Source organism: Lepisosteus platostomus, chromosome 6, assembly GCF_059453375.1.
Source record: "Lepisosteus platostomus isolate fLepPlt1 chromosome 6, fLepPlt1.hap1, whole genome shotgun sequence".
In the NCBI taxonomy this organism is placed as follows: domain Eukaryota; kingdom Metazoa; phylum Chordata; class Actinopteri; order Semionotiformes; family Lepisosteidae; genus Lepisosteus; species Lepisosteus platostomus.
The window spans coordinates 35,506,757-35,531,451 of NC_142616.1; positions in this window are offsets into that span (position 1 = coordinate 35,506,757).

A 24,695-nucleotide genomic window follows, 5' to 3' on the forward strand; every position below is an offset into this window, starting at 1 on the left:
TCAGACTCAAATTGCCGGATGAGATGCTCAATAAATTCAGATCTCTATAAAAATATTTTTTTACAAATTGCTTTTGAAGAGATCTCAGTAATATATGATATTATAAATCAGAAAGCAGGTGTCATAATTTGTAATGACTGAATGTGAATGAATTTAACCTCTGGAACCTTAAAACAGTTTTACACTTAAATACATCCAAATAGTTACATATATGAGAAGACCATCTAGCCCATCCTGTTTACTCATTAGCTTTTATTTGTCTTCTAACCAAATATAAAAGGGAAAAATTAGGTTATTGGACCAGATGTAGCAAAGTACGAAACAGCTTTGAAGAAACAAAAGGCTGTTATTCCTAAACAGTGACTGAGTACCTGCAGCAAGCCTATTAGTGGCCAACCAATTTCAGAAGCCTATTATACTACTTAGTTCAGAGTTGCTAGGCAGTTTTTTTCTACCTAAATATCCAAATTCCCAGCTTTAATCCCACTGTATGTAAAGACACAATTAATTTCCATGTTTTTGTAGATTCTTATTTTGTTACTGAGGTGGAAATTGTCACTTAGGTACATGTAACTTCAAGGATGCATTTTAAAGATTGTGAATAGAATTTAAGTTTAATTCCCTATCAATAACCTCTGTTCATAAATAAAAGGGCTCCTTTTCCCTTATTATATATGACATTTCTTTGATACTGGAAAATATTCTATTCACTCTTCTTTGATGTTTTTTTTGGGCTCTGAAGACTTTGCATGAAGGAAAGAGCCTTTTTCAAAAGCTTATTACCATCAAAGATGATTTAAGTAGCAACCATGTTTTGACGCAGTGCATTGAGAAATGTTGGTCTTCCAATTCTTATAAAATTTACCTTAAAATATTTAGTCTATGAAATTTAGGATATGTTTTTTTTAATCTTTTTGGTACAAATGTTTTGTCCCACTCAGACTGACTTTCAGGTTTTACTTTTCAAGAGGTATTTGGGTAAGATAGAAAGATAAGTCTTTATTGATCCCAAAGGAAAATTGATGATCAAACTAAATTTATACTTTTAATGGTTTTATATTCCCCACATTATTACTGCATATATAGAACAATTATTGACTAATTATAACTATAGGACGCTATTAGTATACCTCTTTATGAGCACCAGGAGTGTTAAAGGATGAAGTGTATCTGCATTTCCTCAAATGGAGTCAAATAAGGTTTAATCATTTATCAGTATCTTAGAAAAACACAATTCCTCAGCTGTTTAGTGTGAAGAAAGGCTATCAAAGTGATGGAAGTGGGATAAAGCAATTTATTTAACTTTGAGTCGTGCTGAATCATTAAAAAAAACAACATTTGAGTTTGAAATTTGCTTCATTAAATATCACTTGAATATCAAGTAATATATGAATATCAAAACGTATCCATAAAAACAAGGTTTGTTGTCTCCCGTAGGTACAGTAGCTGCCAGCACTTTGAGGGAATTAACAAGCGCTTTGTTTTTGTCCTTCTATTTTAGAAAAGGCTGGCCAGGGCTTGGCATCTATTAAAATTCACTTTTAAAGTAGACAAAATAAACATCTTGAATCCAAAAGCTGATTTCTCCTAACTTTTTTTTATGTCTCTGCCTGACATTAAATTGATTGGTTTTATCTTGGGATTATGTTGCAAGTTAGTTACATTTCTCAGATATGTCTATAAAAAGAGCAAGACCTTCAATTTTAATCAACCAATATTGGACAAATGCATCAAACAAACATACAGCATGCAAGCAATAGTAGCATCACCAGCAGTACAGGCTATGCATGACAGAAATGGCACTATTCTGCTATTACCGTGCAATTTTATTTCAATATTTTTGAAAGGATTGCTTCATGAAATGTGTAAATGGTTTCATTTATAATATAATGAAATATGACACAGTATCTGTGTAAAAGTACATAAATTAGAGGTAAACCAAAGTTGAATATGATTTAAATGTTCTTTTCTCTCTAGTGTACTATGATAAATGTTGATTTTGTAAAACAGGAGAATAGCAGTGAGAATAATTGTTTTAACTATTTTAGGCTCAATACATTTATTTCCTTGGGATTCAAAGTTTTGAAATGGATTTTGTCATAACTAAACACAAATGTCAGTCTTGAGATAAATTATTTCATGTTCAACACATAAGACACAGAATAGTTAATATCCCTTGATACTTTGATACTTTTATGCATAGTTTGGAGTACTGATATACAGTAATATGCTCCATAGCTCATCAAAGGATGTTTTCAATAGTAGGCTCGACAGATATACAGGTTATGAATTCATTGTCATTGAACATAAACAGAGGTTTGCTTACATCCTACTGTAAAAGTGCACAAGGGAAAATGATCAGATTTCGTAAGCTTTTCTGTTTCTTAAGATCTTAACACTTAAAAGGATAAATCACCTTGTTGTGAATCACATTGTTCTAATTTATATTATGAGACATACTAGGTAGGAATCATAGATTTCAAGTAAACAAGCAGCAATGTAACATATCGAAAAGTATTTATAAATTATCAATGAAAGAGTAAAGGGCTGTACCCAGAATCATTGTATACTGTACATTCAACTGTTGACCAGTGTTTTCATCAGCTTTCTAAACTCATCTCAGAATTGGGGTGTCATAGTTGGGTTACAATAAAGTTTGAACTTTTCACAGAAAAATAGAAAATGTAATTACAATACTATAATGCTGTGCTCCTAAGATTGGAGCTACTAAACTTCTCCACCTAACTTAAATTAATATGGCCAACTGCTATATCACCCTGCAACTCACAACTGGTAACAAACTGAAGCAGGTGTCAGCCTGGTCAGTACCTGGATGGAAGACCTCCTAGGGGAAAAACCCTGTGGTCTATGTGGGTCCTAATGCCCCAGTATAGTGATGGGGACACTATACTGTAAAAAGGCACTGTCCTCTGGATGACACATACAGATGCAGCCATTCACAATGCGCGGGCGATACCGCATTATTTTGCGGTGCGCTTTATGCAGTCTACCGCGAGTTACCGTAAATTCTCCTATAATACCGCAAGTAAAATAATAGTATCCGGAATTTCCGCAAGGTGGAGCTAATAAAGCTCAACCTCTCATGTTTGAGCTGTCGCCATCAAAGTCTTTAACGAAGATATTACTAATAGTATTAATAATGAATGACATTGGACAAGATGTAAACTCAAAGTATTGCCCTGGTCCACATTCTTTATTCATTGAACGTCTTTCTAAAAGTAACACCACAGCATTTTGCAATCACGCATTTGTTTCCAATCGTGCAAAGTACAGTAATTTATGAGAATCGATTCACCATGCCTTTCACATGCTCATAAAAGAGATTGATTTAGGAACATAAACATATTACCGTATGCAAACTGTACTGTATACAGTATGTATATGTATATTTAATGTCTCAACTGTGCCTGTTTAAGTATTGAATATTTATATGGAATTTTACCACTGAAGGGAAATCTTAGTACCTGAGCATAAAAAGAATAGGAGCATACTGGAACCCGTGTGAAGGCCATAAACGATATTAATTTTGGAACTTAAACATATAGTATATGGCTGGTCTCGGTACTTTAAAGAAAACATACACACCAGTATTCCATTTCTCCCTAAACATTTTAAGCATCGAAGTCTTTAACTAACGTGATACCGGAGTCAACAAGCATACTTTTAGAATTTGATTAAAAGGGAATATAATATGGAATCGCGTATCTAAAGAAATTAATAACGATATAATTATATTCATGTACCGCAACACAAGAATAGGACACGCTGTACATTGTCTGTTGATAATGTTTCTGTAGTGCTTTTTCAGCACTCTGCATGTGACCTTGCCGGTGGTGCTTTGGGTTAGGTTCCTGACTCCCACGTCACACGGTCTGTGATCGAATCCTGCTGGAGCCATGATTTTTTTTTAACAAACATTTCTTTTGAAAAAATGAAACATTTCCCTGAGTCAGAGATTAAATAAAACCTCACTCGCACCAAACAAATGTATATTTCTAAATATCACAACATGATTGAATTTAAGTCATTTTAATAACAGTGAATAGTCACCTAGGCGTTACAATATAAACATTTATATTGATTTAAATCGCGTTTTGATTTAAATCGCAAAAGCGGGTTTAAATATATGTGTTTTTGATTCACAATCAGACAAATGCAACATAAATTGATATCTTTGTCTTCTAAGTATCTTAATAAACTTTCAGCATAGCTTTCTCCCCGTTTAGATTTATTTTTCTTGGGATCTTGGGATCAAACGTGGAAATATTAGATTGTAATCATTTTTATTTTTTAAATACATTTTAGAAAAGTGTAATCTATACTAAAAAGCTGAACACCACCTGCTATAAAGATGCACATTGTAATACTTTCGGGTTCGGATAGGACAGACACAAGAACTCAGACTTGCGGAGTTAAAGCAAGTCAAAGCCTTGATTTTATATATCACCTTTAAAAGTGGCATCTCAAAGCAAAGTAAATACCCAACACTGATTGTACCCATCTGTCATGCTAATAAAGCACCTTGAATTGAATTGAGAGAGAGAGATTTAAACTGCGACACTTTATCATTCAACCAGAGCTCGAAATATCACAAGGATCTCAAGAGCACAACAAAGACTGTATTAAAAGTATACTAGTGACAAACTAGTATAATTTAGATCTTTTTTTCTGAACAGGGGAAAATCTGATCATGTTTCTCTATAACAATAATAAAAAACATTATTTTATTTATCACCTTTATGTGATATCACCTTAAGGACAGCACAAACAAGGGTTAATTGCACAATGGACCGCGCAAAGAAATTTAAAATAGTCTTCTTTAGGTGTGGAGTGGATCCCAGAAGGCATAATCAGCAAATTAGGAAAACAAAGAACAGGACAGGCGAGACGTTTATCCAGAGAGCGAGTGATCAGAAAAAGGAACAGCTGTTACGCCCAGGTTTTACGCTCTCTCTCTGCTGAATGAATAAAAGCATTTCATTAAAAACGTGTTTGCATTTGTCTGGGTATTTACTTTGTAATCTGTGGTTTACATCTACTGTATTGCTTTGAGATGCCACTTTTAAAGGTGATATGTAAAATAAAGTTTTTTATTATTGTTATAGAGAAACATGATCAGATTTTCCCTAGTTCAGAAAAAAGACAATTAAAATCTGTAATCTTTCCACTTGTATGTCATCTGAAAATACAAGAAGTTTCTGCTTTGTGTAAGGATGGTATCAAAAAGTAATCTAAGTGGTGAGAAAGCTGTGCTCCTCAAAGCGCTTTACAGGATAAAAACAATAACAACAATAGTGTTAGGCTGGGCAAACGATTTTTTTATAGAAATACAAAATGAGATATAATGATGTGTTCCGGCTTAGACATTAACGAGTACGACCCCCCTCTCTGTGGGAGTGTTGGCTGTGACGAATTAAACCGGTTTCACAGGTATTTTCAAAGTAGAAGGGGGCCAGATTTCCAACGAAAGACACCTCCCCCCTCCAAAACCAAGGAAGTACAGTACTTACTAGTTAAGAAAGCTAGGCTCCTCAATGAAATCGCTTTAACATGCTAATGCATTGGTGTAACAGTCCGGTAGAAATGTAACAGTCCGGTAGAAATGTAACAGTCCGGTAGAAATTAAAATTCATTCTATACAGCAATCGCATATTTGGGTACCGTTTCATAAAACTTTCATGCTTAAAATATTTAGGGAGAAATGGAAGACTGGTGTGTATTCTTTAAACTACCAAGACCAGCCATACACAGTATAGTTTACGTACATACAGTAATGTTTCAGTTCCTAAATTAATATCGTTTATGACCTTCAGATGTGTTATGCTCCTCTTCTTTTTATGCTCAGCTACTAAAATTTCCCTTTAGTGGTAAAATTCCATATAAATATTCAAAACTAAGCGGATTAAAATGTGCACAGTAAAGACATTAAATGATTAAATCTTTTCACTACCAACGAGTGCCCCTGTCGGTCATTTTGGCCAGCCAATCACTTACCGCGGTGTCCTGCGGTGGCGTGTGGGTAGTTTACCGTACCACGGGTTTGTACCGCGCATTTTGAATGGCTGCATCTGTAAAACTGAGGACCTGACTCTCTGTGGTCATTAAAAATCCCAGGACATTTCTCGAAAAAAAGAGTTGGGGTGTAACCCCGGCGTCCTGGCCAAATTTCCCTTTGACCCTTACCAATCATGGCCTCCTAATAATCCCCATCTATGAATTGACTTCATTACTTTGCTCTCCTCCCCACTGATAGCTGATGTGTGGTGAGCGTTCTGGCACACTATGGCTGCCGTCACATCATCCAGGTGGATGCTGCACATTGGTGGTGGTGGAGGAGAATCCCCATTACCTGTAAAACGCTTTGATTGGAGTGTTCAGAAAAGTGATATATAAATATAACCTATTATTAATTCTACATTTTCTTTTTATGAAAGTGAAATATGGTGAACTGTTGATGCTGGAACTGCATTGCTTTATTAATACTATGCACTTTCTGCTGCAGTCCCAAATTAATTTAATTAACCATTTGGTGTTTGGTTTTCTTCCTTACACTACAGTACATGCCATTTATAACAATAAATACTGATTATTTCTTTCACTTTACTTTTTTTACTTAAATAACCTATTTATGTGACTGTGTTTACACAATGTTTGCTCTAAAAATATAGTCTTAATTCATAATTAACTATTTTTTTACACTGGAAATCAGGGCATTCAGGGAATTAGTGAACTGTGAATTAATAGCAATTTTACTCCAGTACAGTTTGGTATAACTATGAGTTGACGTCTCTTATAGTATCCATTATTCATTAGCTGTGCTTCTGTAAAGTGACCATTTGAATGGATTATCTCTGTAGGAAGAAAGTGACATGTTTTTGCTAAAACCAAGGACATTGTTTCTATAGTTATGATCTTGAAGTGTCTTATGAATAATCAAGTGCATTAGTCTTTTAGACTAAACTGAGAAAGTTTAATCTCAATGTGTGCTAAGCATATTTTTAAGAAATTGAAGTCAGGTTGTTTTGACCCCACGTGTCTAGGGGTAAAGGGGTGTAACATTTAGGATGAATTTGGATCTAGGTGGTTTTCTGGTGAGGGACTTAAGAAGTGTGACAACAAGTGTGGTGCAAAAGGGGTTTATTTTTAAAGTGAAAAAGTGACTGGTATGTAATATAGGACACAATAACACCCAGGAAAAGGGAACTAGAGCAGTGCCAAAGGAAAGAAAATAACAAACAAAATGGAGCCGGCTAATAAAGTGAGGGAAAGCTGACCTATCTACCAAAACAAAAACCGAAACACTCGGTCTTCAGCGTCTTCTAACACCATAGCTAAACTTTCACTAACTACCAAAAACCATACAAGACAAAAAGGCACTCACCCATCCTAAACTAGTGTTACTAATACAAAGATCAACTATGTGTGTTGATTGAACCCGACAACCTTAACTAACCCTAAACACAACAGTTCACACAAATACACAAGTGAGCTACGAGTACAAATAAGGGAAAACAAGAGTAGACACAAGGAATAGGGTACAAAAAAAGCACAGAGGCTGATATAACATGTTAGGGCAAGGTAATGGCGAAATAAAGGATAAACACAAACAAACGAAAGTACAAGGAGACGAACACAAACCAACAAAGCCAAAGCTACCGTATATGGAAACACACACGAAGAGAAATGAAGCCGTAGCAAAACAAAAGCAAAATGAAGCTGAGCCAAGCAGAACCAAAGTCAAGCGAAAGGCCCCTTCATTCTGAAAACCTCCAAGTTAAATACTGAATAAGCTGAGTTCTGATTGGTCGAGAGTTGACTGAAGATAGATGAATTAATGAACCAATGGGGAGGAAGAACAACCAAAGTCAGGAAATGTGGAACAACACACACACGGACCTCAAACTGGGACTTAACACAGGTTAACATGATAAGCTCAATATCATTTACATGATAAATTCAATATAGTGATATTGAATGGTACATGTACATAAACCTATTGTATTTTGCTTATAATAAAACCTTGGGATATACACAGTTTTTCCTATATTGTTTATCTTAGACTCTACTCAGCCCATTGTGCCAATGTGGTGCCACGGATTGCTGCTTTACCCTCTTCCCCAGTGTCTAATCTAATTGTTTTAACAGTCACTGGAAAACATCAAGTGGCCTTCTACAGTATATACAGTTTTCCTTTTGTCATCTAAAAGTGTCCATATCCCAGTTACCTAGAGAGAACTAGACAATCTGTTTGCGCTGTTTTAGGACACAATATTTCTCTATAAATTTAGCACAATTGAAACCCAAATTCTAGCAGTTTCAACTAAAATTTGTGCTTTGGGTATTACTGACTGCACATTTTTTGGAGCATCTTGCGATAAGAGCACCTTTGAATTTATATAAATAATGTGCTTAAGGATGTAAATGCTGTGACTTTGCTGTGAAGCCCTCAAAGATTTCCTTCAACCCTGAAGCTGCAATCAATCATCAAGCACAAGCATCTACCACAATGACTTTTGCTGGTGGGTCACATTACAACCACAAAATTGAGATACTCTTACAGTATATCGAATTTAGTTGAATTAATCCGCAGAAACCATTCTGAAGTAGAGTTCCATTTTGGTATTGCAAAGACTGTGACAGCATGGATAGATTTCCAAAACCTTTTTAATGAGCACAGTTTTTCTATTTTTATTAGCCTGTGAGCTCCTGTTCTCTGTATACATCTGATATTTATTTCTTGTTATTCTTCCTTCAAAATAAATAAAATATTTGATAAAAAAGAATATCTGCTGAAACACCATTGTTTTTCCCCTTGAAGCATCCATTGAGACAACTGATAAATTAAAATGCTGTTGCTAACCTTTCCTGTCAGTTGATACATATGGTTTAAAATGCACTGTCTCTCGGCAGCCAATAAGTAGTACTCTTTATACAGTAAGTTCACATTGGTAGTATTGTCGAAAACAGACAAGGAACATTTTTATGACCCCAGTAAATAACATATGAGCATGTCACAAACAAATTGTTACTGTCATTGATCGGTTGTTTCTCACGGGGAATTTTAGAAAGCTGCTACTTAAGTCTCATGCAAAGTCAAATCCCTTGAGTCCATATAACAAATAATGAAACTGGATTTGAAGTGTCAGAATGCCTGACGTTTTGGCTGTTACAATTTTAGATACTATTACTGTTTCTGTTCCTGATAGTATAATAATATATTATTATACGAACATATTAATGGCTAATAATAACTATAATATTATTATTATTAACCCTTCTATGTCTGACTGATTCCTCTCTTTTGAGTTCTCAATCTGACAACATTATTTCACAACCCCACATTATTTCATTTGAACCTCAGATTGCTCCAGATTTCCACAATGAAAAGACAAGTTGATATGTAATCAGTTATAAGTCATTAAAAATGTTGCAATAGCTGAAAAACTAGCATGTACTGTAAGCACTGCCTATTGTTGAGATTCCCTTCATATGAAACTGTGATATTGATACAAAGGGAGTCTAACTGATTTAACAGCATGCATACGAGTCAATTTAATAGCCAAATGCCAAATGACAGAGATTTTATTTTACTTTTTGGAAAAGCAGGGCATTGTAAGCTTACATAATACACATAGTACCTTTCAGATACTCTTCTTAACTGACATTAAGTTGCTATTAAGTGGGAACATTTGTGACCTTTAAAAAGTCATTTTCATTTATTTGTTTCTTGAACTATGTTGGCTGTATTTGTTCCTTGATTAAATGGTGTGATAAATGGTTTAGGGTTCTCTGGCAACACCTCTTTCATGTTCTGTGTAATTGAAATTCAGGTATTAGTTGTGAGAACTACACTGCATGGTTCAGAGTGCTTGCCATACGCCTAAAAATTTTTTATGTTGCATCCACTGGATCTTAAACAACGACAAAGGCTCGGCCAATACATTTTCTCTGCCTTATCCTTGCAAGCTTATGATAATCTATATATTTTATAAAATCTTTAGTACCTGGGGAGTCCCAGGGGTTTAGCTTACAAAAAAAAAATCACATTTAAGTAAACAGCTTTGAACTTTGAAACCCCAAATGTACTGCATTGCCACAAACATTTCAAAGCAATGACTGTTTCTTGTCATGTTATTAATAGATTATAGAACTACAAGGAGGTATTTCAAATGAGCACATATATAAAACATTAATTGAAGAACAGTTCTTGTTACTTTCTTTCACATGTTTATATAATTTGAACATTGTGAACATGAAATTCTGCTAATTCACTACAGTCCTTGCTAAACATTATATTTCAGAGCTAATAGCACTCTTGGGAAGAAAATAATTTAAGAACCAGCAAGAATGCCAAAAGGAAATTTTGTTTTGGGCACAAGAATATTACAACTTTCAATATTTAAAGAGCATTGAAGAGATGTAATAACTGAATTTAAATATGACCTTCAGTTTTACTTCCTTTTGTTTGGTTTTTAAGTAATGCATTTATCATTTTTTTGTGGCTATACTGTATATGTTAAATTTTTCTGCTGACTTAAAATTAAATGCCAAACCAGCCAACTGGTAAACTTACATTTGGGGATGTTTTTTCTTACTGTAATAGTGTTTAAGAACATCATATTTACACAATAGAATTTAAAGTAGCTGCTGTATTTCTTTTACATTCTATTTGTAGATTATTAGATAAAATATTTCCAGGTGTCTCCATAGTGAATGCACTTTGTAGCACAAATGAAGTAGGCAGCTACTGTAACTTGCAAAGTTAGAGGAAAAGCATTTATTATAAAGAAAAAAAATCTGAGTTTGTCTGAGCATTAACTTGTAATTCATGTACTTCAAATCGGAAATGAAATTATCTATAGTCCCTATTATACCTGTATAAGCTTCTAGACGTTCACTATTATAAAGAAGTCCATTAAAAAAAATATGGTTAACACCAGCAATAAGATCAGACAAGACTGTATTACTGCATATTGTATGTTACAGTGTGTATAATGTATACAGTATATACTGTATTTGCATTCTAACAGTGGAGGGAAGGATATGTGCATTAGGAAAAATTCAGTTGTAGCAGAATGGTGGGCCTGAGGAATCATCAAATTCTTTGGACTGCCTATTCTTTGATCATTATCTGTTATGAAGTGATGGTTCATCAGACAGCAGTAATGAAAAACAGAGATTACTATTTCTCTTTTTTCATCTTCAGTGATAACAGTTGGGCCAACCAAAGCTGTCTTTTCTTACTTTGATGCATCATGACTAAAGCCATTTATTTAAAATGTGTAAGCTTAAGTAACAATTGGCTGCATACTGTACCCTGAAATGTTAAGTCTGTGATTTATAAAAAACAATTGTATGAAAGTCAATATAAATTAATTAATATTTACTTAAAATGCACTTTCATCTACAAACCTGTTTTTGTCTAAAATGACAAATGGCCAGACACAAATATTTCCAGGTTTATTGTACAGAGGTGTACCATCTATAGAAATATACTAGATCTTGGAACATTTCTTACAGTCTGTATGGGAATCAGGTATAGAATAGATGTTTCAGTTAGTTAAATTTACAAAATTAACGAAAATTGGGATTTTTCAAAAAGGGATTATAAAAAGTGAGAAGCAGAATTGTTTCTAATAAAACTTAAATATTTGATTGATAAATGGCCTGCATGTAAACTGATTGTAAATGATGAAACTTAATTTTTATCTGGAGATCTGGTATACAGATTTATAATATACTTTGACAAATTACTTTATATTAGGAACTGAAACTGTTTACAATTGAATAAAATTTAGGATTTTACAGAGTTAAAAGGCACATTAATTGTATTTTTGATCCTTGTACAAAATGCAAAAATGTCATATACAGATGCAGCCATTCAAAATGCGCGGTACAAACCCACGGTACGGTAAACTACCCACAACCCACCGCAGGGCACCGCGGTAAGTGATTGGCTGGCCAAAATGACCGACGGGGGCACTCGTGGTGCATTTGTTGGTAGTGAAAAGATTAAATCATTTAATGTCTTTACTGTGCACATTTTAATCTGCTTAGTTTTGAATATTTATATGAAATTTTACCACTAAAGGGAAATTTTAGTAGCTGAGCATAAAAAGAAGAGGAGCATAACGCATCTGAAGGTCATAAACGATATTAATTTAGGAACATTAACATTACTGTATGTACGTAAACTGTACTATGTATGGCTGGTCTTGGTAGTTTAAAGAAAACATACACACCAGTCTTCCATTTCTCCCTAAACATTTTAAGCATGAAAGTTTTATGAAACGGTATCCAAATATGTGATTGCTGTATAGAATGAATTTTAATTTAAAAAAATTATTTAACAGGAAAATTAAGCTGTTTACATCTTCCGCCTGAGAACAGTCACCCGTTGCTACCCAACGCAGAAACACAGCCAGTAACTAGCAAAGAGAGGACATTAGCTAGCCAATATGATAAAGAAATAAATGATTATTTTGTTTATTTCTTTTGCACATTTATTTGAACATTTCCATCGATTGTACAAGCACTTGGAAACTGTCCAATCCCTAGTTCATCAGGCATTTTCTTTTACACTGCGGGCATTCTCCCGGTCTGGCGCCGGTCGGTGTTTCTAGGATATAATGCCAGCGAACTCTTGTTTTTATGTCCACTTTAACAGACAATCTCCTTTGCTTTTAACCGAGCGTTTAATAATTTCCTGAAATGAAAATGATTTACTTTATTTCCCTCACGTGATCAATAAAAGTATCTATCATCTATCTAAACTATGGGACAGAATTCTGGGGTCTCCCCATACCAGAGATTATGGTAGGGCTTCAGAATGGTGATTGGCTGACACCATCTGACACCCCTCTGATTGGAGAAAAAAGTGCTGGTTTGCTATACATACTGTACCAGGAAGAGGATTTCTTTCTATTCGAAACGTGTATTTTAAAAGTTTAAGAAGTAAAAACCTTACACCGTACACAGATTTCTAAACTGACCAGGATAAGACAATTATCTTTGTCTTATGCATAATAATGTTCACCGCTCTGTCCAGCAAATTAATAATAAACTTTATTTTATATAGCGAATAAGTAATTAGATTGCTCATAAAGCTAATCACTTATTCTACATAAACACAGCGTGATTGCTCTCTGAAAATGCTTTTTTTTATTTAGGCTCAGATTTCAACTATAGATCGTATTATTATAAACTTTCTTGGAAAAATGTATTTTATGTAAACCATGTTTGCTATTAATTCATTTAAGGCTAGAATATGTTCATTGTCTTCCAAAGAAAGAAGGGTTCCTTTCGCCGTAGTCGAGTTGACATTAGAAGCTTGCCACGCCCGGACTGTTACACCAAAGTATTAGCATGTTAAAGCGATTTCATTGAGGAGCCTAGCTTTCTTAACTATTAAGTACTGTACTTACTGGGTTTTTGAAGGGGGGAGGTGTCTTTCGCTGGAAATCTCGCCCCCTTCTACTTTTAAAATACCTGTGAAACCGGTTTAATTCGTCACAGCCAGCACACCCACAGAGAGGGGGGTTGTATTTGCAGTGCATCGGTAATACAGTAGATGGGAAAGGCAGAGCCGACCGCTACACCGCCACGTGTTATGCTCTTCGTTAATGTCTAAGCTGGAACACATCATTATATCTCATTTTGTATTTCTTAAAAACAAAATCGTTTGCCCAGCCTAACAGTATTGTTGTTATTGTTTTTAACCTGTAAAGCGCTTTGAGGAGCCAGCTTTAAAGGCGCCATATACAATAAAGTTCATTATTATTACTATTGTTAATTTGCTGGACAGAGAGGTGAACATTATTACACAGAAGACAAAGATAGTGATTTACGTTGCATTGTGCATTGTGCTGCTGTAATACAGTTTTAAATAATTAAAAGTCCAAACAGTATCAGCTTTATTTATGTGTTTTAAATAAAGGCGATTTAAACGCGATTTAAATCAATATAAATGTTTATATTGTAACGCCTAGGTGACTCTTCATTGTTATTAAAATGACTTAAATTCAATCATGTTGTGATATTTAGAAATATACATTTGTTTGGTGCGAGTGAAGTTTTATTTAATCTCTGAGCCATACTGATTCTTATGGAAGCCAGTTTCTGCCAGGGACTAAAAAAAACACACTATGGTATTCTCTCTGATGCAGTGCAGTTAAAAACATATCTCTGATGCTGTTCCTAAATGAATATCGTTTATGACCATCAGACGCTTTATGCTCCTTTTCTTTTTTCCAGTGGATTGAACAGGGAGAGGCATTTCATGATGTACTTTTCACTGATGAAACAACAGTGGGTCTGGAACAGTTTTCAACCATGTCGTTTTATAAAAAGGGGAGATATGTACACGTTACTGAAGCTAAAAGTTTAGCCTTTGTCACTAATGTAACCACTAAATAAAGACATATAGAAATCCCTACGTTACAGACTGTATATGGCTGGTATTGGTAGTTCAAAGAAAAAATACACACCAGTATTCCACTTTCTCCCTAAACATTTTAAGCATCAGAGTCTTACATGTGGTTATTTCGGAAACGTTTGTACGTGCTCCTTCTGACCATGTTACTGTTTACTGTTACTGACCATATTAAGTTTAAGTGCCTGTGGGCACTTTTCCTATCCGTGGGGGGTGGACCGTCTTTCATTAGAAGATTAGTCTGTTCTACTCTGAGAATGTAGAGGGGGTGGAAAGTGCCCGCGGTCATTTAATTAGTATTAAAAGTCGCACTGATTCCCTTGCGAAGATACAGACATACTGTAGGAATATTTGTGCGTGGTCAAAAAAATGGCATAAGATGACAAAGTGAAGGCTGTGAAAACATTCACAATGTACTTTATACACAAACCAAGTGTTCTCACAACTCTAGGAGGTTTCGTGAAAATGCTACAGGCGTGCCAAAATCATTTTTTTAAAATTCAAGGTGGCTTTATAAATGTTTATAAATATAAACAATATAAATGTTTATATTGTAACGCCTAGGTGACTATTCATTGTTATTAAAATGACTTAGATTCGATCATGTTGTGATATTTAGAAATATAAATTTGTTTGGTGCGAGTGAGGTTTTATTTAATCTCTGACTCAGGGAAACATTTCATTTTTTCAAAGAAATGTTTGTTAAAAAAAAATCATGGCTCCACAGGGATTCAATCACAGACCATGTGACATGGGAGTCAGGAACCTAACCCACAGCGCCACCAGCAAGGTCACATGCAGAGTGCTGAAAAAGCACTACAGAAACATTATCAACAGACAATGTACAGCGTGTACTATTCTTGTGTTGCGGTACATGAATATAATTATATAGTATTAATTTCTTTAGATACGCGATTCCATATTATATTCCCTTTTAATCAAATTCTAAAAGTATGCTTGTTGAATCCGGTATCACATTAGTTAAAGACTTCGATGCTTAAAATGTTTAGGGAGAAATGGAATACTGGTGTGTATGTTTTCTTTAAAGTACCAAGACCAGCCATATACTGTATGTTTAAGTTCCAAAATTAATATTGTTTATGGCCTTCACACGCGTTACAGTATGCTCCTATTCTTTTTATGCTCAGGTACTAAGATTTCCCTTCAGTGGTAAAATTCCATATAAATATTCAATACTTAAACGGGCACAGTTAAGACATTAAATATACGTATACATACTGTATACAGTACAGTTTGCATACGATAATATGTTTATGTTCCTTAATCAATCTCTTTTAGTAGCAAGTGAAAGGCATGGTGAATCGATTCTCAAAAATTACTGTACTTTGCATGATTGGAAACAAATGCGTGATTGCGAAATGCTGTGGTGTTACTTTTACAAAGATGGTCAATGAAAAAAATAATGTGGACCAGGGCAATACTTTGAGTTTACAGCTTGTCCAAGGTCATTCATTATTAATACTATTAGTAATATCTTCGTTAAAGACTTTGATGGCGACAGCTCAAACATGAGAGGTTGAGCTTTATTAGCTCCACCTTGCGGAAATTCCGGATACTATTATTTTACTTGCAGTATTATAGGAGAATTTACGGTAACTCGCGGTAGACTGCGTAAAGCGCACCGCAAAATAATGCGGTATCGCCCGCTCGTTTTGAATGCCTGCATCTGTACTTTGCTCCTACTTATCATAAAATTGAGGTCTTTTGTACCCTCTTTTCCTCTCATTATTATGAGTTCTATTTTACAACTCACATAACTACCACATACTATGAGTCTGGCACAAATTTAAGGAAACCTTGCTAATATTTTACAATACACATTTTTTAGCTATTAATAAGGACAAAAAGGTACAGTACTGTCTGTCAGAATCTTTCAATTCTATTTTTATAGTTAATGACATTATTATTAAACTTTTTAATTTGTATGTTTCTATTTATTTCTTATATGTGCTGTTCCAGAAAATATGGTCGCACTCAATGTTATTCATATTTACCTGTTTAAACTTTATTCCTTGGTTCCTGCTAATACATCTTAATCAGTTGCTAGTGTAACACAGACACAGGCTGATGTGAGACTGATTGAAATGTCACTTCAGATGACGATTTTCTCACCATATGGTAGGCCTGTGTCTTACTGTCATTTATTTTTAATGAAAGATTAAGAGGAACCGCAGGGCCTTGACCTAAAGATGGATTCACAAGTGGATCTCAGGATGAAGCATTTTGTCTTGGTGTTGCCCTATGGAACATATTGGAATAGTTTAATGAGGCTTATGTTTCCTGTGCTTTTCTCCTCATACTGTAAATACTACTACTAATCATCACCCAAACACAAGCACCACCATAACCATTATCTTTATTATATCTTTAGTATACAGTACAAGCAATTTTACTCTCATTAGTAATTTCATCCACTGATATGAAAGAAACTTGGTCATTAGTGGAACTTTGCAGTTTTCCTGAAAACAGTTGGACCAGTGTATTTACAGCACATTATTCTGAGAATGATTACAGTATTTTTAAATTGTGTTCCTGAAATATACCTGGAGGCATTACAAATGCAACAAGTGAGTATTGGAGCTGTTGTAACAGACAAATAAGTTCCCGAGTTGAAGTTTAAACAGATGAGTTTTATTGCATGCAAGGAACAATAAAACCGAAGTATTGTTCTAAATACCGGTACAAAACTTCCAGTTTATATAGCACTTTTCAGCCTCTTCTGACATAGCTCATTACCATGGTAATGGGGAGAGGTCACGGTGTTGGGATAGTCCCCCAGGCTTTGACTAATGGTCTTAATGGTCAATTTTAGGTTTCCTTCCTTGGGGGGTTAGGTTTAGGGTTAGGGTTAGGTTCTAGCTGGCATCTGGAATCCTTATCTGTTATCCTCCTTTCCTGCCATAACTTAAAGTCTGGAATGTCTTGTGTCACAAGACGGCCATTCCTTGTACAGGAAGGAATCAGTTAACCCCTTCTTCACATCTTATATCTTTCTTCAGAACCAATAGCACCTGTAGAATTTTGAAGGCCTGTCAGTAAATACAGTATAGTACTCTATATATAATAAGAATAAGATCATTTTATTGGCCATATACAATTTCTTGTATTAGGAATTAGTCTTTTCACATACCCCAACTTACTCTCCATGAGACGCACAGACAAGGAGAGAAGCCATTTATGTGGCACCCCTGGAGCAGTTAGGGTTAAGGGCCTTGCTCAGGGGCCCAACAGAGTAGGATTCCTCTGCTGGCCTCAGGATACAAACCAGCAACTTTCCAGCCACAGGCACAGATCCTTAGCCACAGAGCCACCGCAATACCCACTTGAACCCAGACCATTACTGATTGCAGTTTATTCTGGGGATTTGAACCTGGACATTCAGTGACCACAGACCAGCACGCTACACCACGAGCCATAGCGCCAACATTCTGCAATTGTGAAATATGAATAAACTGTATCCTGAATCACAGTGCCACACATAAATGTAGTCTATATACAGTATAAACTGTAGTATATAGTTGTAGTGTTTCATAGCCGTTCAGGGACGCCAAATATGTAATCATAGCCGTAGCAAAATTAAATGTAGTGGCTCTCTGAAGGCACCAGTTCTGTAGGGTTTGGGCATTTACTGAGACAATTATTAATTGTAGCAGTAAATCACAAAGTTTATTCTTTTGATGGCTTTAGAATCCAACCATGCGACATAACTCAAACAACGCACACACACAGGTACTAATACACGAGGATACATTTATTAATACATAGAATATGCATGTAAAACTAACAGATCTTATCGAGAGGGTTATCAGAATACAAAAGGTATATATTCAGTCAGTTACAAAGAGTTACATATATCAAGAGGACATACGTTCAGTATATCATTCATTAAGACCGTTTCGTAAATGCACTTGGTTATAACTTCTACATTAGATACTCAAACAAGTACATAACTCTTAGGAATTAAATTGATATCAATTGGTTGGGATAACAATTGAATTCTCGAGCTGTAATGCATTGAAGTTGAATGCTCATCCAATTTCTGGGGATTCAGATCTTCCTGCTGGCACAAAGAAACAGTTGCAGGCTGTTGCTGTCCAATCCGCGCTCTCTGGCTCGGTGCCAGGCTGTGCTGTGCGGCTTGCGACGGTGCGCTGCTGATGCTCACTGTTGGCTTTAACTAGCAAAGTTTGTGCACAGGAGAAAAGATGACTGTGGGTCCCAGCAAGTCAGGAAGAGGACCGGTTCGTTCCTGATGAAGAGCTAGTTCTGAATAGTGATTCAGCTTTCCACAGTTCCGACCTGTTCACGAGGCCTGCTGCTGGTGCTAACCTCGGGTGGATCCTCTGGTTATTCTCTGGCAACCTCCGCTCTAGACTCTTAGAACAAAGGAAAGTTCTGGCACTCGGACACACTGGCCGTTCCGTGGTTGTCCGGGCTGAGTCTCAAGATGGTCAGGAGGTTCGCTGTGAGAATGTCCTGCCCTTGGGAGCCTTCTGCTCCTGGGCCATCCTGCCCTGGAATTCTCCTTTGAATTCCCTTTAGGAAAAGTCCACAGAATTCCCTCTGAATCTCTTCCGAATCTTGTTGAATCTCACTGAATCTCTGTGTTGCCTGTTTTTACCTAGAGGAACTTCAGCTCGTTCATTGGCTGAAAGTTCCATGGGCATCAGAGTCCCACGTGGGTTACTCGGCCCTACCAGTCCCTGATTGGTTGATCAAGGTGAGATATGAGTCACTTACTCCTGACACTTAGGAATGCAGTCCAGATGTCCAGCTCGCACTCCCTAGACAGATAGGCACCAATGGATGACCATTGATCATGATAGCCAGGCTTAGCTAAGTGCATCCCCCTTTGGGAGCTGTCCTAGGACCTTAAATCACCCTGCATGAATAGTCTCTCTGTGGCTGCACCACAGAGATGAACAGAGAAATGGGGCCTAATTTGGGAAAGCTCAGAACACTTAATTCCGCCTTATTAATAAGCCTCGCCGCTACATAGTCCAGCCAGGGAATATTTTCTCTATTTGCTATCTTGCTGGAAATGCAGTATGTGTTTGGCTGCCCATTCATTTTCATGAGTTCTAATGCCTCACAAAATAACTTTGTAGTTTTCTTGTGACAGCACAAGTGGTTTCACACAGAGACATTGTTCCACTTTAGCTGTGTTCTGGAAGAAGCGATAGGATTCAGTTGTCATTTAAATGTATGTTATATTAGAAAGCTTCTTGCTCTGTCATGATAATTGTGAATTCACAAATATTTGTATTCCATTTTTGTTAAAATGTTGGGATGATTACATTGTCAAATAGGGTTTTCACAATATGCCTGCCAGACTGGCCCCAATCCAGCTCTGATTTTGTGTAGTGACATTCATTATGTTATGGTGTCAGAGTTTCAGGGATAATATTGTTTACATTCATACTATATATTTCTGGAACTATTTTTATTTAGGATATAATAGATATTTTGCAGTTGTGAAATATGAATAAACTGTATCCTGAATCATCAACATCATCAATCATGGACATACCCCTGTGGGTTTAGTAGTACTGTATGTTCATGATGTACTGTATATGATACATTAAATATTTCTGTCACAGTTTTTGCTTAAACTCCTACCAAATGATTCTGTTTTTTAACAAGAAACAAACATAGAAAAATTATAATTTAAAGGCAGGGAGAATAAAGAAAAATTTGAGGGATTGATTTAAGTTGAAGTGCATTGACACTGTATTCTGTAATGGACTAATTTCATTTACAGGAGCTGAAGCAAACTGCTGTTTTAAATAAGAAAATCAATTTCAGCAATTAAAAGATATAATAGAATAGAAAGATACTAAACATGTATGAATCCAGGAGAGTAATTTATCTGAGTTTTGTACTTTATACAACAGAAAGATTGTACAAAATAGTTAAATGTTGAATAGATTGACACTTGTGTTTTCCACTTCCTTTTGTGCCACCTAATCAGCACAAAACAGCATATGGAAAATAAATTCTTAGGTAGAACTGATCTAAACCCTTTATGGCAACATAATTTATTTAGAATTTCTTGTTACAAAACATCCTTACAATTCATTATCACTGAGTATAGAGTTCCCAGAAAATAGAAAATGAACCTTGTAATTAAAACTCTAAAATCTCTCTCTAAAGTAATTTCTGATCTGTAGTTCTTTCAAACAGTTGGCAGGCAGAAACTAAAAGACAAACAATATGGTATTTTTGCAAATATAAAGTACAATGTAACTTTTCTGTCTGCAAATTCCTTTGATTAATTAAATTGCCCTGCAACGGGCGAAGATAATGATGAAATTAAAACTCATAATTAAATAATCAGAACTTTGGAATGAATTTACCCAGTCTGTTTGCAATGCAGTCTCAAAAAGGATAGCATTGTTATCTCACAGAATTAAAAACAGAAACAATTCCAGACCTCCCAGCCATATCTTGTGTAAGCAGACCGCACTAATCAATTCACTGTAGTAATTCATAACTGGTTGCTTGATAAATACAGAAGACCCTATTTAGTCAAATAGAAAGCTATTTTCTTGTTGGAAAATTGTACGCATCACTCAAGAGGACTGGAATAAAGTTTAAATCATAATACTTAACTATATTAAGAAACGTTCATTCTATCACACCATTTAATCTATTTTGTATAAAGAACTTTTTGTAAGTATAGTGAAATAGTGAATATGACATCATAGTAGTATGCTATGTGGAACTTTAAGAAAACATATAATCTTACAGTTCACAATGTTATGAAATGAGCATTCACTCTACTAGTTTGTCAAAGACAGACGTCTCTTTCACTTTCTGCTAGACCTTACTTTTGTCTTTCCTGCCCCCTCACCCCTGCCTCCTTATCAACTCCACACTCTCAGGACTTGCTTCCTCAACCATTCCTAAACATGCAACTCTTCAACATCAACATCTCCATGAAAAACAAACAGTTCTCTGCAGATGCTACTATGTCTACATTTATCTTAATAAGAGATACAGTAAATGAAGTAATTGCTTCTTTTGTTGTAATTGCTTACATTTACATAGCACTTCTTCTGGACACTCCACTCAAAGCGCTTTAAAGGTAATGGGGACTCCCCTTCCCCAACACCAATGTGCAGCATCCACCTGGATTAAAATAATAATAATAATTGCTTATACTTATGTAGTGCTTTTCTGGACACTCCACTCAAAGCGCTTTACAAGTAATGGGGACTCCCCTGCACCACCACCACCATGTGCAGCATCCACCTGGATGATGGCAGCCATAGTGCGGCAGAGCGCTCACCACACATAAGCTATTAGTGGAGAGAAGAACAAAGTAATGAAGCCAATTCATAGATGGGGATTATTAGGAGGCCATGACTGGTGAATCTTCCATTTCGTTCGATGTTGTCACCTCAGTTTTCTGTCCAGTCCATCACACTCCCTACCATAATATCTGCTTGCTCTGTTCTCTCTAACCTCTTTTCTGTCCATTTCTTCTTGAGCATTTAGCTCACCAGTCTTGCAAAACCAGACTGTTTTTATTGTTCTGTCTCTCCCCATTCTCCTATCCTCTTCATCTCAACCCTTGAGGGCCCTAGTGTCCATGCCAGTCAACTAGAGTTTGCGGTCTCTGCTGGTATCTGAACTGTGATCCACTGTTTGCATCATACCCACACCCAGTACTCAATCACTCAGATGGTGTTCCTTTGAAACCTTTAATATCCTAACCAACATCATAAAACAAAGCTCACAGACCAATAGTTCCATCATATTTAAAAACATGAAATATGCATTCTGGAATTTCTTTATTCTTTTTGATTATTTTTTTTGTCAGACCTTTTGGATTCATTTCAATGTGAAAAAACTCCTAAACTGTTTCTGTTGATCCACCTACTGAGTGCTCCATTTTTTTAAATTTACTTTCAGTATTAAACCTGCAAGAATATTATGTTTGTACTATGTTTGTATTCCAGGTCCATATGCAAATTGTGGTAAAACGCACAGATTGCATGCCAACAGATAAAATTAAACACTGACAGTCACAAAATGTTAATTAAGTGAAGTAATGTAATTTGACCTATAATGCTCATCCTTGGCAAAGTTGAGTAGTATATTAGATTCTGAACTAATGGTGATTACCTTTTAGTCTTCTGCACTGTTATAAAATGATTTACTCCAGTCATTCTGTCATTGTAGTCTCCACAGCATGAAACATGTTAAATGATTTCCTGTCAAGAATGCTGTGTTTAGTCACTGTCATCCACAACGCTTAGTCAACTATAAGGGTTAGAGTTTTGGGATCAGATTTTCCATTATGACCATACAGTACTTTGCAAGTATGATTGAAATAGTTTTATTTGTTGTTGTTTACAAATAATTTATTTCCTGTTTGAAAAACCTGTCCTACAATGGTTGCAGCAATTCCAACCATACATTTTGATTATCATATAAACTGTGTACCAATATAACTTAGAAGCATTCAGAAAAAATCACTCAATGTTTTTAAAAGAAATTCAAATAGTTGCAGTGAGCTGGGTATTTATTGTGGCTGCATGTAGCAATGGTGATTATCTAGTTTCTAAAAGTGCCCATTTGCTCACGTTTAGTGCACTAAACTACTTGCTGCATAATGCAGTTAAAACAAGAATTTTAATCTTGTCTCCACCTCCTACCCTCTTAAAACCCGTTTATTTGCTCAGTATATGAGGTAATACTGTATGTATTATAGAGCTTCCAAGTTCATGCAGGACAAAGGACAAATGGAGACGAGAAAGGAAAACAAGCAAGTGCTTTTATTCTCCTTCTAAACAACACCAACCAAAGGATTTACACACGCATTAGGGGACCTAATTACTGTACTGTATATACTGTAGCACACAGGTTTATGGTGGTAACTCGTTAACAGACTCTACACACTTACTAAGCTACACAGGACACTTAAACTAACATAAATCTATTTACACGGGCAGGGTCAGCTGCTGGTCATCGTGCGGCCCCTCAGACTCCCCCCAGGCTACAACTCCCAGCCTGCTTTGCGGTACCCTGAGTGCCTAGGTGCGCGTCCTCCTCACCACCGGGCAAGGGTGCTACAGTATAGAGCAAATTGTTTCTAATAAAGGAAAATTAAATCCACTACATTTTTAACCACAAAATATGTTGTCAGTTTTTTCCTATGGTAACTGGGATTCAATTAGTAATTGTACTGACCAATGTAGTTAATTAATCTCTGTTATATGCAATATAAATAAATACAGCAGCTAACACTATGTTAGTGCATGCAATCCAATAAACATAGAAAGATTCAACATGTAGACTTTTACATAAAATAAATATGAAAATCAACAGGCACTGGAGTAGTACTAGAATATCATGAAGGATGAAAAGAAGATCAATGTGCTTTAGCAGTTAACATGGTATTGTCAATATTTACTTTTTTTAAGTGATATCTGTAGCTTTATAAAAGAGTTCCAGGTTGCAGTGAACATCTCCTGTTCAACTCTGTTACCAGCACAGACTGCATTCACAGGGATTCACACACACATATTGGTAAATACAGAAACCAACTAGAATATGCTTCAAAATTTGCCTTAGCTGAAAGTGCACCAGACAATCATACACCAGACATATACAGACAATCCCTCCAATGACAATCAAGTACCATTAATTGATTGCAATTCAAAATCTGCACCACCCCTTCGTTCTAATTTATTTTGCTGGCTACACTCATCTGTTCCATTGCCTGCAACATCTGTTTCATTCTACCCTCCAGGTGCTTAATCCTCAGTGCCAGGTATACTGTTGCAGTGACATCTGCTATTGCAAAAAAAAAATGCAGTTCATCGGCCAAAAATTTGAACATATTCCCTTCTAAATACATTAATTTTAAAAAAATGAGAACGTACTCATTGAGGGGGACTAATAATTTGAACAGTAGATGACATTTGTCTGATTTCTTGTACGCAAATGAATAACAATAACAGTAATCATTATAATTGTAATACTGTATGTGTTATAAGTAATGTCAGTTTTTTGTTAGAAGATGAGATAATGGAGAAAATGGAAAAATGTAGATGTTTGAGGAGCACAGCATCTGAGATATTCACTTGTCTATTTTATTAATTTTGAACTTTTTCATGATGGGTATGTCATTTCAATGACTGTTACAAAATGCTCTTGAATTATTCATTATTTTTGTGATTATAACTTCGATTGTTAGAGATATTATGTTTTT